Source organism: Meles meles, chromosome 10, assembly GCF_922984935.1.
Source record: "Meles meles chromosome 10, mMelMel3.1 paternal haplotype, whole genome shotgun sequence".
Lineage (NCBI taxonomy): Eukaryota > Metazoa > Chordata > Mammalia > Carnivora > Mustelidae > Meles > Meles meles.
In genome coordinates this window covers 33,118,158-33,131,157 of record NC_060075.1, presented here as the reverse complement: position 1 = coordinate 33,131,157, position 13,000 = coordinate 33,118,158, and the positions used below count along the sequence as shown (strand labels likewise).

The 13,000-nt window shown below is 36.2% G+C and overlaps 1 protein-coding gene across 1 annotated transcript in view; it reads right to left on the bottom strand.

Moving 5' to 3' along the window:
• The window catches only part of ASZ1 (ankyrin repeat, SAM and basic leucine zipper domain containing 1), a 57,554-nt gene that overhangs the window by 34,329 nt on the left and 10,225 nt on the right, over positions 1–13,000 (bottom strand). The gene's annotated exons all lie outside the window — the stretch shown is intronic.

The window sequence follows — 13,000 nt, the reverse complement described above, 5'->3', positions numbered from 1 at the left end:
TCTGACTCATTTTCTACTCTAATACCATATGATCTGGTTTTATATAAATTACAATGCCTGAATAAAATGTGCACACTTATCCTTCTCCGCTGAAGAGAGGCACCTCCCTCTACACTGAATATTCTTTTCTACCATCACTTGACTGGTATTTGTTCCTTAAGTCTCAATTCTAAAGCTAAAACTATAGGACTCTTTCACTTGACATCTTCATCTCTCTTAAATTCTCTCCTAATTTCTATTCATAGAGAAACCCTCTATTACCTCTAATCTTACTATACTGTAAAAGCCTATAGTTTTGTAATCTCTTCTACTATATTGTCAAATTCTTTAGGCAGGAAACCAATCTGTTACCTTGTATCTCCTAGTGCTTAGCACATATTGTTTAATTAAAACTAGCTCAATATACTAGCGATACTGTTTTTTCCTTCTCTACTAAAGTTCCTCAAAAATTGTTAACGGTCAAGAGTTGGCTATAAAAATTAAATGTACACATATTATTAATACCATAATTAAAATTTTTTTCTGGATGATACAGAGCCATTTGTTTATCTCTAATTATTTCATTTCAATAAAACTTCCACTAGAGGGCATACAAGGAAAAGTAGAAACAAAACTCAGCCTAAGAGGAAAAAAATGTACCATCATAATGATATATTTATAACTTCTTTGTACCAAGGGCAAAATGGTTGGTTTGTCTGCATGTCACAATTTTACCATATAGTTCAGTTTTATCTATTGTTTTTATACTCTGCTTTAAGCAATCAACATTTAGCTGGGGTATTAATGAAACAACTATGAAAAAGGAGACTCAGACAACGATAAAATGCTATGAATTGGGACATCCATTTCCAGCTATCAGAGTAGTTTTATTTTATTAACCCTCCTACTAACAAAGGCTGTAAAAGATGAGAAAATACTAAATATGTTTGAAGTCCTGCTAGAAAATCAAGGCAGCCAGAACACAAGAAGCCAATATCTTGGGGAAAAAGAGGCATTTGTTGAACTGAGTACCAAAATCTCTGTCACTTTCTCTGAGACAGTCACCAATTCCTGGGCAGCATAAGCAGAAAGTAGTACCTCTAGGTCTTCTTATGTGGATAAAGACAGAAAAATTGGAGTTCAAGGCTACCAACCAAGAACTTCAAGGATTAAGGGTCTGAAAAAAAAAGAGAATAGCAAAAACTAAAAGGGACCCTGTAGAGAAATGATCTTCTCCTGTGCTTTTATCTTCAAGGCATATGCAGATTCCTAAGATACACAAAATATGTTTGGGGAGGAGAGAGGAAGACCATAAAACAGATGCCAAGAGGCTGAACAGGTAAGACAAGCTTTTAGAATTCCCATAAAACTGAGGATACAAAATTATCATTCATGACCATTAAAGGGTAAATAGCACAGGTAAAATACCATGTTTGAGTGGAGATCACTGAAGGACCATAAGGGAAATAGATTAATCCTGAAACCCAACCTGAACCATCATTATCACTGATTAGATCAAGGTTCTAACTCCCAGTCAGGAGAAAATATTTTCTGGAAGCAAAGAGACCTGCACAAATATTTATATATAATATCTAGCATTCAATCAAAAATTACTAGGCATTCTAGGAGACAAAACAAGTGACCAAGAGAAAAAGAGACAATTTAAAAAGACCTATAGATGTTACTAGAAATATACTTTAAAATAAATGTGATTCATATGCTTCAAAAAACAGAAAGAATAAATTTAGAGACCTGAACTTTAGGGGGAAAAAAAAAAGAGGTAGCAGAAATTCTAGAACTGAAAAACAGGATTACTAAAATTAAGACATTAATAGATGAGTTTAATGGCAGATTAATTGCAGCAGCAGATCAGTAACCTGGAGGTTAGGAGGACACCAGGAGAAAATACCCAAGGTGAAGTATGGAGAGGAAAAAGGACAAAAAATAAAGAAAAATTGTTAAGAGACATATGTTATATGGGTGTAATGGTCTAAATCTCAGTCGGAGAAAGAATGAAGTAAAAGCAGTATTTGAAGACATATTGGCTGAAAAACTTTTGACTCACAATAAATTTTAAAAAGTTTTAAACAGATTTAAAAAGTTCTATAAATCCCAAACTGAACAAATTCAAAGATATACCTAGGAGTATTATAGCAAAGTTGACTCAAACAAGAAACAAACAAAATCATAAAACCACCAGAGGATAAAACACAATACCTTCAACAATAAACTAACAGCTAGGTTTTCAATAGAAACAAAGGAAGCCAGGAGACAGCAAAATGAAAGCTTGAAAATACCAAATGGAAATAACATCTAACCTATAGTCTATGCTCAATTAAAATGACTTTCAAAATTCAAGTTTTAATAAAAATGTTTTCAAACAAATCCCATCCATTTTTCTTCAAAGAAATGGAATAAATGATCCTAAAATGTACACGGAACCAGAAAAGACCCCAAATAGCCAGAAAATGTTGAAAAAGAAAGCCAAAGTTGGTGGCATCACAATTCCAGACTCAAGCTCTATTACAAAGCTGTCATCATCAAGACAGTATGGTACTGGCACAAAAACAGACACATAGATCAATGGAACAGAATAGAGAGCCCAGAAATAGACCCTCAACTCTATGGTCAACTAATCTTCAACAAAGCGGGAAAGAATGTCCAATGAGAAAAGACAGTCTCTTCAACAAATGGTGTTGGGAAAATTGGACAGCCACATGCAGAAAAATGAAACTGGACCATTTCCTTACATCACACACAAAAATAGACTCAAAATGGATGAAGGACCTCAATGTGAGAAAGGAATCCATCAAAATCCTTGAGGAGAACACAGGCAGCAACCTCTTCCACCTCAGCCACAGCAACTTCTTCCTAGAAACATCGCCAAAGGCAAGGGAAGCAAGGGCAAAAATGAACTATTGGGACTTCATCAAGATCAAAAGCTTTTGCACAGCAAAGGAAACAGTTAACAAAACCAAAAGACAACTGACAGAATGGGAGAAGATATTTGCAAACGACATATCAGATAAAGGGCAAGTATTCAAAATCTCTAAAGAACTTTTCAAACTCAACACCCAACGAACAAATAATCCAATCAAGAAATGGGCAGAGGACATGAACAGACATTTCTGCAAAGAAGACATCCAGATGGCCAACAGACACATGAAAAAGTGCTCCACGTCACTCAGCATCAGGGAAATACAAATCAAAACCACAATGAGATATCACCTCACACCAGTCAGAATGGCTAAAATTAACAAGTCAGGAAATGACAGATGCTGGAGAGGATGTGGAGAAAGGGGAACCCTCCTACACTGTTGGTGGGAATGCAAGCTGGTGCAGCCGCTCTGGAAAATAGCATGGAGGTTCCTCAAAAAGTTGAAAATAGAGCTACCCTACGACCCAGTAATCGCACTACTGGGTATTTACCCAAAAGATACGAAACTTTAGTGATCCAAAGGGGCATGTGCACCCGAAGGTTTATAGCAGCAATGTCCACAATAGCCAAACTATGGAAGGAACCTAGATGTCCATCAAGAGATGAATGGATAAAGAAGATGTGGTGTATAAACACACACACACACACACACACACACACACACACACACACACACAATGGAATACTATGCAGTCATCAAAAAGAAATGAAATCTTGCCATTTGCGACAATGTGGATGGAAACTAGATGGTATATGCTTAGTGAAATAAATCAATCAGAGAAAGACAATTATCATATGATCTCCCTGATTTGAGTAAGTTGAGAGGCAACGTGGGGGGTTTGGGGGGTAGGAAAAGAATAAGAAAGAAGATAGGATCGGGAGGGAGATAAACCATAAGAGACTCTTAATCTCACAAAACAAACTGAGGGCTGCCGGGGAGGGACAGGGGTAGGGAAAGGGTGGTGGGGTTATGGACATTGGGGAAGGTATGTGCTATAAAGTGTGTAAACCTGGCGATTCACAGACCTGTACACCTGGGGCTAATAACACATTATATGTTAATAAAAAAATTAAAAATTATATTAAATTTTTAAAAAATTTTAAAAAGCTAAAAGAAAAAAAAGTGTTTTCAAACAAAAACAGACTCTGTCACCAGCACATATACTAAAGAAAGGTTTTAAGAAGACAAATGAAAAAAAAGAAAAAAAAGAAAAGAAGACAAATCATTCCTGATTAAAATATGAAAATATAGGATGGAATTAAGAATACCAGAGAGAATGAATATATGATTAAATCTAAGTAAGAGTTTGTAATAACAACATACTTGATAACAATAATAAAATGACGGTAATTATGTGCGATGACATTTAAAACACATAGAGATTTAAAATGTATGACACCACCACCACAAAGGAGTGGGATGAGCAAATGGAGTTAAAATATTCTATGATTCTTGACATTGTCCAGGAATTGGTAAAAGTATTAGTATAATATGGACCCTTATGTAAGTAAAAAGTACATGCTACAACTTCTAGAGTAGCCACTCAAAGAATAACAGAAGAATGACTAGTCAGCAAGACAGGAAACTGGATAAGAAAAAGATGAATCCAAAAGCGATCTTGGGGAAAAGGAGCACTAACTAAATGAAACAGATATATCAGCATGTATCCTAAATGCGAGTGCACTAAATATTCCAATTAAAAGGAAACTATTATTAATCTGAGTTAAAAAAAAAAAGAACTATCTGTTGTTTACTTTAAACAAAAGCACACAGAAAGGCTGAAAGCAAAAGAATGGAAAAAGATACTAAAAGAAAGATGATGCAGTCATACTCATATTAAAGTATATTATAATAAAGAAGCATTACTAAACATGCAGAAACATACTTCACAAAGGGTTAATGCATCAGGAATATGATGACCTTAAAACATAAGCAAAAACTGATCAAAATAGAAATCACAGTAAATGACAGAACAAGCAAAAAAAAAAATCAGTAGTCATTGAGAAGGTTTGAATAACAGAACAAATAAATGTGCCCTAATTAATATACATGGACTATTATACCCAAATCCTGTCAAATTATTTGTAGAAGTGAACATGGAACATCTGCAAAAACTGACCACATTCTGGGCCATAAAGAAAATGTCAACAAAATGGACAAAATGTAAAGATCTGAAATCATATAGAATGATGTTCTCTGACCACAGTGGAATTAAGACAGAAATCAACAACAAAAGGAAAACTAAGAGATTAAAAAAACTGTGATATAGTCAAACACCAGACTATTTATCAGCAATAAAAAGAAACAAGCTACTGATACACAAAACATGGATATATCTCAAAAATATTATTCTGAGAGAAGAATTCAGATACTAAGAGTATATAATGTATGATGCACTAAACAAAACACTAATCAGGGTAGGAAAAAAATAATGATGGTTGCCTCTAGGGTTCAGATGATTGTTTTGGAAGGGACCTCAGAGAACTTCCTAGGGTAATGGGAAAATATTCTGTATTGAAAGGGATATAAGCTACATGGGTGTATTTGTCATACTCCAAACTATACACTTAAGATTTGTACATCAGATCTCAGTGAAAAAATGAAATAAAAAATGTACCAAATGAGATTATCTTTATAGATATATGGATGGATTACTGTATGTAAGTACATGCAGATGATAATCAATCCAACTTGGGCAGGAAAAATACATACAAATTACAAGACAAATTACATACAAAATGCAATACAAATTACTTGTTAACTGTGGGGAAGAAAGAAGTGAAGTGAGTATGACTGGGGAGGATGCACAGCGGCCTTTAATCATAGTGTATTATTTTAAACATATTTAAAGCAAAGTAAGAATCAATATATGGCTTTTCAAAGACTGAGAGTTACAGCTTTAATATGCAGAGTTTTATTTTTTTCTTGATTTTTAGTAAGTCTTATTGGCTTTAGTAAGGGCCAATGGATATTAAAAATTAGTATCTTCACAAGAAGGTCCTAATTAGTGGACAGTTCTACAAAGGCATATTAAGAGGAGATATTAAACTTTCCTAACAAAAATGGATTCACTTCTGTGCTCATTCATGAAGTTGTTGCCCTAACACCGGAATGCAGGAAAAATTTTCAAAAGGAAATATAACTGTAGCAGTATGCTTCTTATTGCTAAAATACCATATATATGTATACAAGAGAAGCATAATGGAGAAATAAATTATCTTAATCTTATGCTTCATTTTATCAGCAATCCATCCTTCTTTAGCACAGATCATTAATATGTAGAAAGTAATCTCTTTTGGTGGGAACCACTGAAACAGGATATATTTAAGTAAGAAAAAAACCCTTTCACTTCTGAAAGCTGTGAAATCATGAGAGAAAGCTTAAAATGTTATTTTTATACTGTTCACTTCTTCCAGGACTTCTAGTACACTGGACAACTGAATACAAAAAATATAAACCGGGACGCCTGGGTGGCTCAGTTGGTTAAGCAGCTGCCTTCAGCTCAGGTCATGATCCCAGCATCCTGGGATGGAGTCCCACATAGGGCTCCTTGCTCCGCAGGGAGCCTGCTTCTCCCTCTGCCACTCTGTCTGCCTGTGCTCACATTCTCTCTCTCTCTCTCTGACAAATAAAATAAAATTAAAAAAAAAATATATAAACCAAGGCAAAGCAATTAAAATAGTAAGTAACAAATCTGTATTTCATTTGATCTATGACACCATCAGTTTTAGGAGGCACACCAATTTCAGAGATGCAACTATGTGAAAACATGTGTCAGAATACATGAAATATGATTGGTTTTTATTTCAAATTAATCTTTTGTGTGAAAATGTGTATGGTGACCTAAGGCTAATCAATACCAAAGTTCAAAGAGAAGCTTCAGAAGAGGATGGATTATAATTTCTAATTACAAAGCATCTGAAACAATTACATTCACTAATTGGATAGTCTTAGTGTTAGAAAAACTACAGCTTCACTTAAAAAAAGGTCATTCTTTCAGCAGTTAGAACAGAGTTTAAAGACTAACTGCTGAGGTTACAGTGTATCTAATTTTCCTATTTAGGATAGTATCCTCTATCTTTTCTTTCTTGTTAAGTTACTAGAAAGGGTAGGTCATATCCATTCTTTTTTTAAAGATTTTATTTATTTATTTGACAGAGAGAGAGATCACAAGTAGGCAGAGAGGCAGGCAGAGAGACAGGAGGAAGCAGGCTCCCCGCGGAGCAGAGAGCCCGATGTGGGGCTCGATCCCAGGACCCTGAGATCATGACCTGAGCCAAAGGCAGCAGCTTAATCCACTGAGCCACCCAGGTGCCCGGTCATATCCATTCTTTCCACATCCCCAACTCTCTTTTACTCCTCAACCACAAAAATAATAACCCAGATATTTGTCATATTGAAATACTTAATAATTTTTTAAGTTCAAAGATATACTTACACGTTTATGTAAATTTTATTAACATGAAAAAATATGTAAAGAAAAATAGTATACTTATCAATTTAGTTTATTTATTCATTTATTTGACAGACAAAGACCACAAGCAGGCAGAGAGGCAGGCAGAGAGAGAGGAAGGTAAGCAGGCTCCCCACCAAGGAGAGAGCCCGACTCGGGGCTTGGTCCCAGGACCCCGAGACCATGATTTGAGCTGAAGGCAGAGGCCCTAACCCACTGAGCCACCCAGGTGCCCCCTTATCAATTTAGTTTTATAAGTCAGTAAGAAATATGTACTTCATAAATTATGCTTTTAAAATACAGCACAGGAAATATCAATTTAAGTAAATGAGACATTTGGTAAGCATTTACTATGAAATGGCAGCATGTTAAGTAATTTCATATTCATTATATTGTTTTAATTCTCACAGCTACCCCACCAGCTAGTTAGGTATCACATCTATCAATCACTGAAGAAAATGAGCCTTAAATACTCCAAAAAGACTTAATGGCTACATCAGCTTGGGCAAATAGGTGAGATAGTATTTGGACCCAGATCTTCAGCTTCTAAGTCATGTTTCATGTTTTCTGTGATATACATGGATTGACATACTAATTATGTCACAAATAATGTTTCAGTTAAGTTTTGTAAAGAAAACAGACAAATGATCATTCTATGTCAAATCTATTAAAATCAATAAAAACTTGATAAATATCAAATGAAAGAACTGTGAAGGAATCGCAAAATATATAGTGCCAGGATAGTCAAGTGGCTCAAAGGGAAATCAAGACTTCCATACAAGAAAACAATGAAAGGACAACATATGAGATGCATAAACATGTGCTGAAAAAGATGTTCACACACCCAAAATCATAGCTTGTGGACTTAAAAACAAAGGAAAGCATCTTAGACTATTAACCTGCCACTTGAAGACACAATTTGAATGCACAGTGAAGGAAGAAGAAAAAATTCCAAACTGAAGAATAACAAAAGCAAAAACACAGGAATGACCATGTATATGAGGAATAATGTTGAAATGAAATGGAGTTAGGCTTTAGGGAGTAGTGAGAAGTCATTAAGGTGGGATCAATTACAGAGAGGTTTGGCTTTCATTTAGAAGACAAAAGGAAGTGTATTCTACAGGTAACAGCACATAAGACTGACTAAATTACAGACATAGTGCAGTCAAAAATATCAATTAGGAGGCAATTAGGGTAGCCCTTAAGGTAGGATTATAAATATCAAAGCTGCAATGAATTTAAGAGATAATATAAAGAACAAATTAGGGACATTTTAAAAAAAGATTTTATTTAGTTATTTGAGAGAGAAAAAGAGTGAGTGAGCACATAGGGAGAGGGAGAAGCAGACTCCTGCTGAGCAGAGAGCCTGGCATGGGGCTCCATTCCAATTCCAGGACCTTGAGATCATGACCTGAGCCAAAAGCAGACGCTTAACCGACTGAGCCACCCAGGCTCCCCAGGACAAATTATATATAAAAGTGAATGAAAAGTCTGAGATAAATACCAATTTTTCTTGTTACAAATTTATGTTCAAAATTCAAAGTTAATTATTGCTTGAAGCATACAGTTAAAGGAAAATACAACTATTGTGGCCCTGAAGAAAAGACATTTTTTAAAAAGATTTTATTTATTTATTTGACAGAGAGAAAGAGAGATCACAAGTAGGTAGAGGGGCAGGCAGAGAGAGAGCAGGAAGCAGGCTCCCCGCTGAGCAGAGAGCCGGATGGGGGACTCCATCCCAGGACCCTGAGATCGTGACCCGAGCCAAAGGCAGAGGCCCAACCCATTGAGCCACCCAGGCACCCCAACATTTAAGGTGACATGGTAAATCATCAGGACTGTCCACCAATATTGCTGATTCTCCTGTGACACGGTAAGATTATACTTCCTCACTCCTTTAAAGCTAGATATGACCACAATTAAAAAAAAAGAAATGGTATCTATCTTTTCCAAGTGGGAAGGTTTAGTAGCCAACACACAACTTAACCAGGTGCTAGACACCAATAAAACAAAGTCAAGTTAGAATTTGGAAGCTATTTATTTTAAATTTGTTTTAAAGTCTTGGTTTCTGTGTTTTCAGAGATTAGTGTCAAGGGCTTTCATCAACTAGCTTTTCTTAGATCTATCCTCTCCATTCTGTGCTTTCAAAAGGACCAAGTAGATATCCAGGTTTACGAATAGCACAGGAAGGTATTTGTCACTGTTTGCATACATGGTAAACCTGCTAACAAAGATAAAATCAGTTCCTATATGCAGATAAAGAAAACACAGGTAAATAAAAAGATGAGCAAAGGATCTGTATAGGCAATTTACAAAGATAGATTGGAAGAAAAACTCTGCAACATAACAATTTCTAGTACTGTTTTCTAAATAAGCTATTTTTAAATTCTTTCTGAAAATATTATTGTGACTTCAGCCAATGTTTTCAGAGCAAAGATATGCTACATATTTACTTACGACTAGAAAACAAGTTAATCTTGTAATCCAAAATTACACCTCAGTCTACCAGATGCTCCAGTGACATTTACAACTAAATTTATATTCTGAGAAAGTAACATTTTTCCCAGAGTATTTTCTATCTATTAGAAGAGGCAATAACATTCAACAAGTTAACAATCACACAATGATTACGTCAAAACCTTGGATATCAGTTAATGTGTGCTGTCTTATCAATGGTAATAAAAACATCTACTGAAATTAAAATGTCACATCATTCTACAAAACCTTTATCTCATGTCTGAGCAATCTGAATATAATAAACTTCTCTGCCAGGAAAACAGCCTTCTAAACATAAAAATATATGTATCATTTTTTAATGCAAGAAAATGTTTCAGAAAAAATGTCTCAGAAAACCTGGAAAAAGAACCCACACAATTCCTAAAAACAGAAATTATAGGGGTGCCTGGGTCACTCAGTGGGTTGGGGCCTCTGCCTTCGGCTCAGGTCATGATCTCAGGCTCTTGGGATCGAGCCCCGCATCAGGCTCTCTTATCAGCGGGGAGCCTGCTTCCCCCTCTCTCTCTGCCTGCCTCTCTGCCTACTTGTGATCTGTCTCTCTGTCAAATAAATAAGTAAAACCTTAAAACACACACATCCACACACACAGAAATTATAGGGGTGCTGGGTAGCTCAGTCAGTTAAGTGTCTGCTGTGGGCTCAAGTCATGATCTCAGGGTCCTGGAATTGGAATGGAGCCCCATGCAAGACTCTGCTCAGCAGCAGTCTGCTTCTCCCTTTCCCCCTACCCCTCCCCTTCTGCTCATGCTCTGTCTCTGGCTTTCTCTCTCCAATAAATAAATAAAATCCTTTTTTAAAACCCCAGAAATTATAATTATATATACTTTCTGAAAGCTTACTATTACTCTAACAATAAAAATTTCAACTCCAAACTTAAGGCAAGACTGAAGAAGTTTTCAAAAAATTTTTTAAAGAATATATTTATATTTGACAGAGATAGAGCACACACAAGTAGGGGGAGCAGCCGGCAGAGGGAGAGGGAGAAGTAGGCTCCCCACTGAGCAGGGAGCCCGATGTAAGACGCGATCCCAGGACCTCAGGATCCTGACGTGAGCCAAAGGCAGACACCTGACTGACTGAGCCACCTAGGCGCCCCAAGAAGTTTTCAAATTTTATCATATATCCAATCATCTAATACATACCTTTTAGACCTAAATAATTTATAGTGTCATTGGTTACCACATTATCCACATGAAAAGAAAAACAATGGTTGGTAAGTCCATATTATGGCACAACTGCCCAAGTTGGAAGTAATTTGATTATAGGCCATCTTGTTTTCAGGGCTAAATATGACTAAGCTACATCAAGTGATAATATTTTTGTGTTCACATACTTGCTTTTGACATCTGTGCACTTTTAAAAGATTTTATTTATTTATTTGACAGAGAGAGAGATCACAAGTAGCAGAGAGGCAGACAGAGAGAGAGAGAGAGGGAAGCAGGCTCCCTGCTAAGCAGAGAGCCTGATGCAGGACTCGATCCCAGCACCCTGGGATCATGACCTGAGCCGAAGGCAGCGGCTTAACCCACTGAGCCACCCAGGCGCCCGACATCTGTGCACTTTTAAAATGAAAACGTTCAACTATCTACAATAATTTGGGAAAAAGAAGAAAAAAATCCCAAGATATAAGGCAAGTAACACAAACACGTGTTTTATAACAATTAGAAAAGACCATGTTGTTTAAACTGGTTGTGTTGAAAAATCCCAAACATAGACAAGATGGGAAACATAAATACATTCCAATGGTAGATCCTGTTTGGATTAAACTGTTGTAAATTCCTTTGTGAAAGCTGTGCTACATTCAAAGTTTTAAACACTTGAGGGCCACTTTTCTGTTCTGTAAAAAACATATGATCTCCATGCAGGTGTAAGGATGATATTAGAGAATTTATTCAAGAGCAATCAATACACTGTCTGGTACACAGTTTCATTTAAAAACAAGCTAAAGAACTAACCCCAGAAACAATTTCTAAAGCAAAACAAAACAAAACAACAAAAAAATGACAACACTTAAACCAGAATTAAATTTCCATATTTGCTAGACACAGTACACCGTGCTAAGAATCATCAGTAGTAAGGTCCAAGAGAAATATAACATGTGATTTGTGTTAACTTAAAAATGGCTTTCAAGGGGCGCCTGGGTGGCTCAGTGGATTAAAGCCTCTGCCTTCTGCTTGGGTCATGATCCCAAGGTCCTGAGATCGAGCCCCACATTGGGCTCTCTGCTTAGCAGGGAGCCTGCTTCCTCCTCTCTCTCTCTCTCTCTGCCTGCCTCTCGCCTACTTGTGATCTCTGTCTGTCAAATAAATAAACAAAATCTTTAAAAAAAAAATGGCTTTCAAGTTGTTAGGTTTTTTTTTTTTTTTTTTTTACCATGTGTCCCACAGGAGGAAAAATAAAAATCATTTTAAAAATTAAGAAAAAATAATAAAAAAATAAGGTATGTCTATAGGTGGTAATATAGAAAGTTCATCATTAAATATTAAATTAGTGCTATTTTCAACAAGATAAAAGTCTGCATGGAACGCAAGGAATTAAAGAGCTAACAAAAGATCTATAAGTAAAAAACAATGAAAACATTTAGAAGATGCAGTTTCTACTTCTATTAATGGCAAGCTAATTTGTATCAAAATTGTGAAGGCATCTAAAACAGCTAAATGAAATTTTATTTTTATTTCTTAAAAACTGAAGGACTAATAAAATATTGAAGAACCACTAAACCAAAATCTAGATGGCAAAACTCCAAAGAGGTAAATAAACATAGCATTTGTGGTTGCTTTTTCCTTTAGGGCATTGGCCAGTCCAGAAGAACCCAATGGAAAAAGGAACTGTGGCGTTGGAGGCAGTGAACACAAAGAGGAACAAAATTCAAAGTTCTGGGCCTATACAAAGTAGAAAGTTTACTAAACCATACTCAATACACATTAAGCTGGGACTCTAAGGGTTACACCTTCAGGGTAAGACTACACCAGAAAGAGGGGCGCCTGGGTGGCTCAGTGGGTTAAAAGACCTGCCTTTGTTGGTTCAGGTCTTAATCTCAGGGTCCTGGGATCAAGTCCCACATTGGGCTCTCTACTCAGCAGGGAGCCTGCTTCCCCCTCTCTCTCTCTGC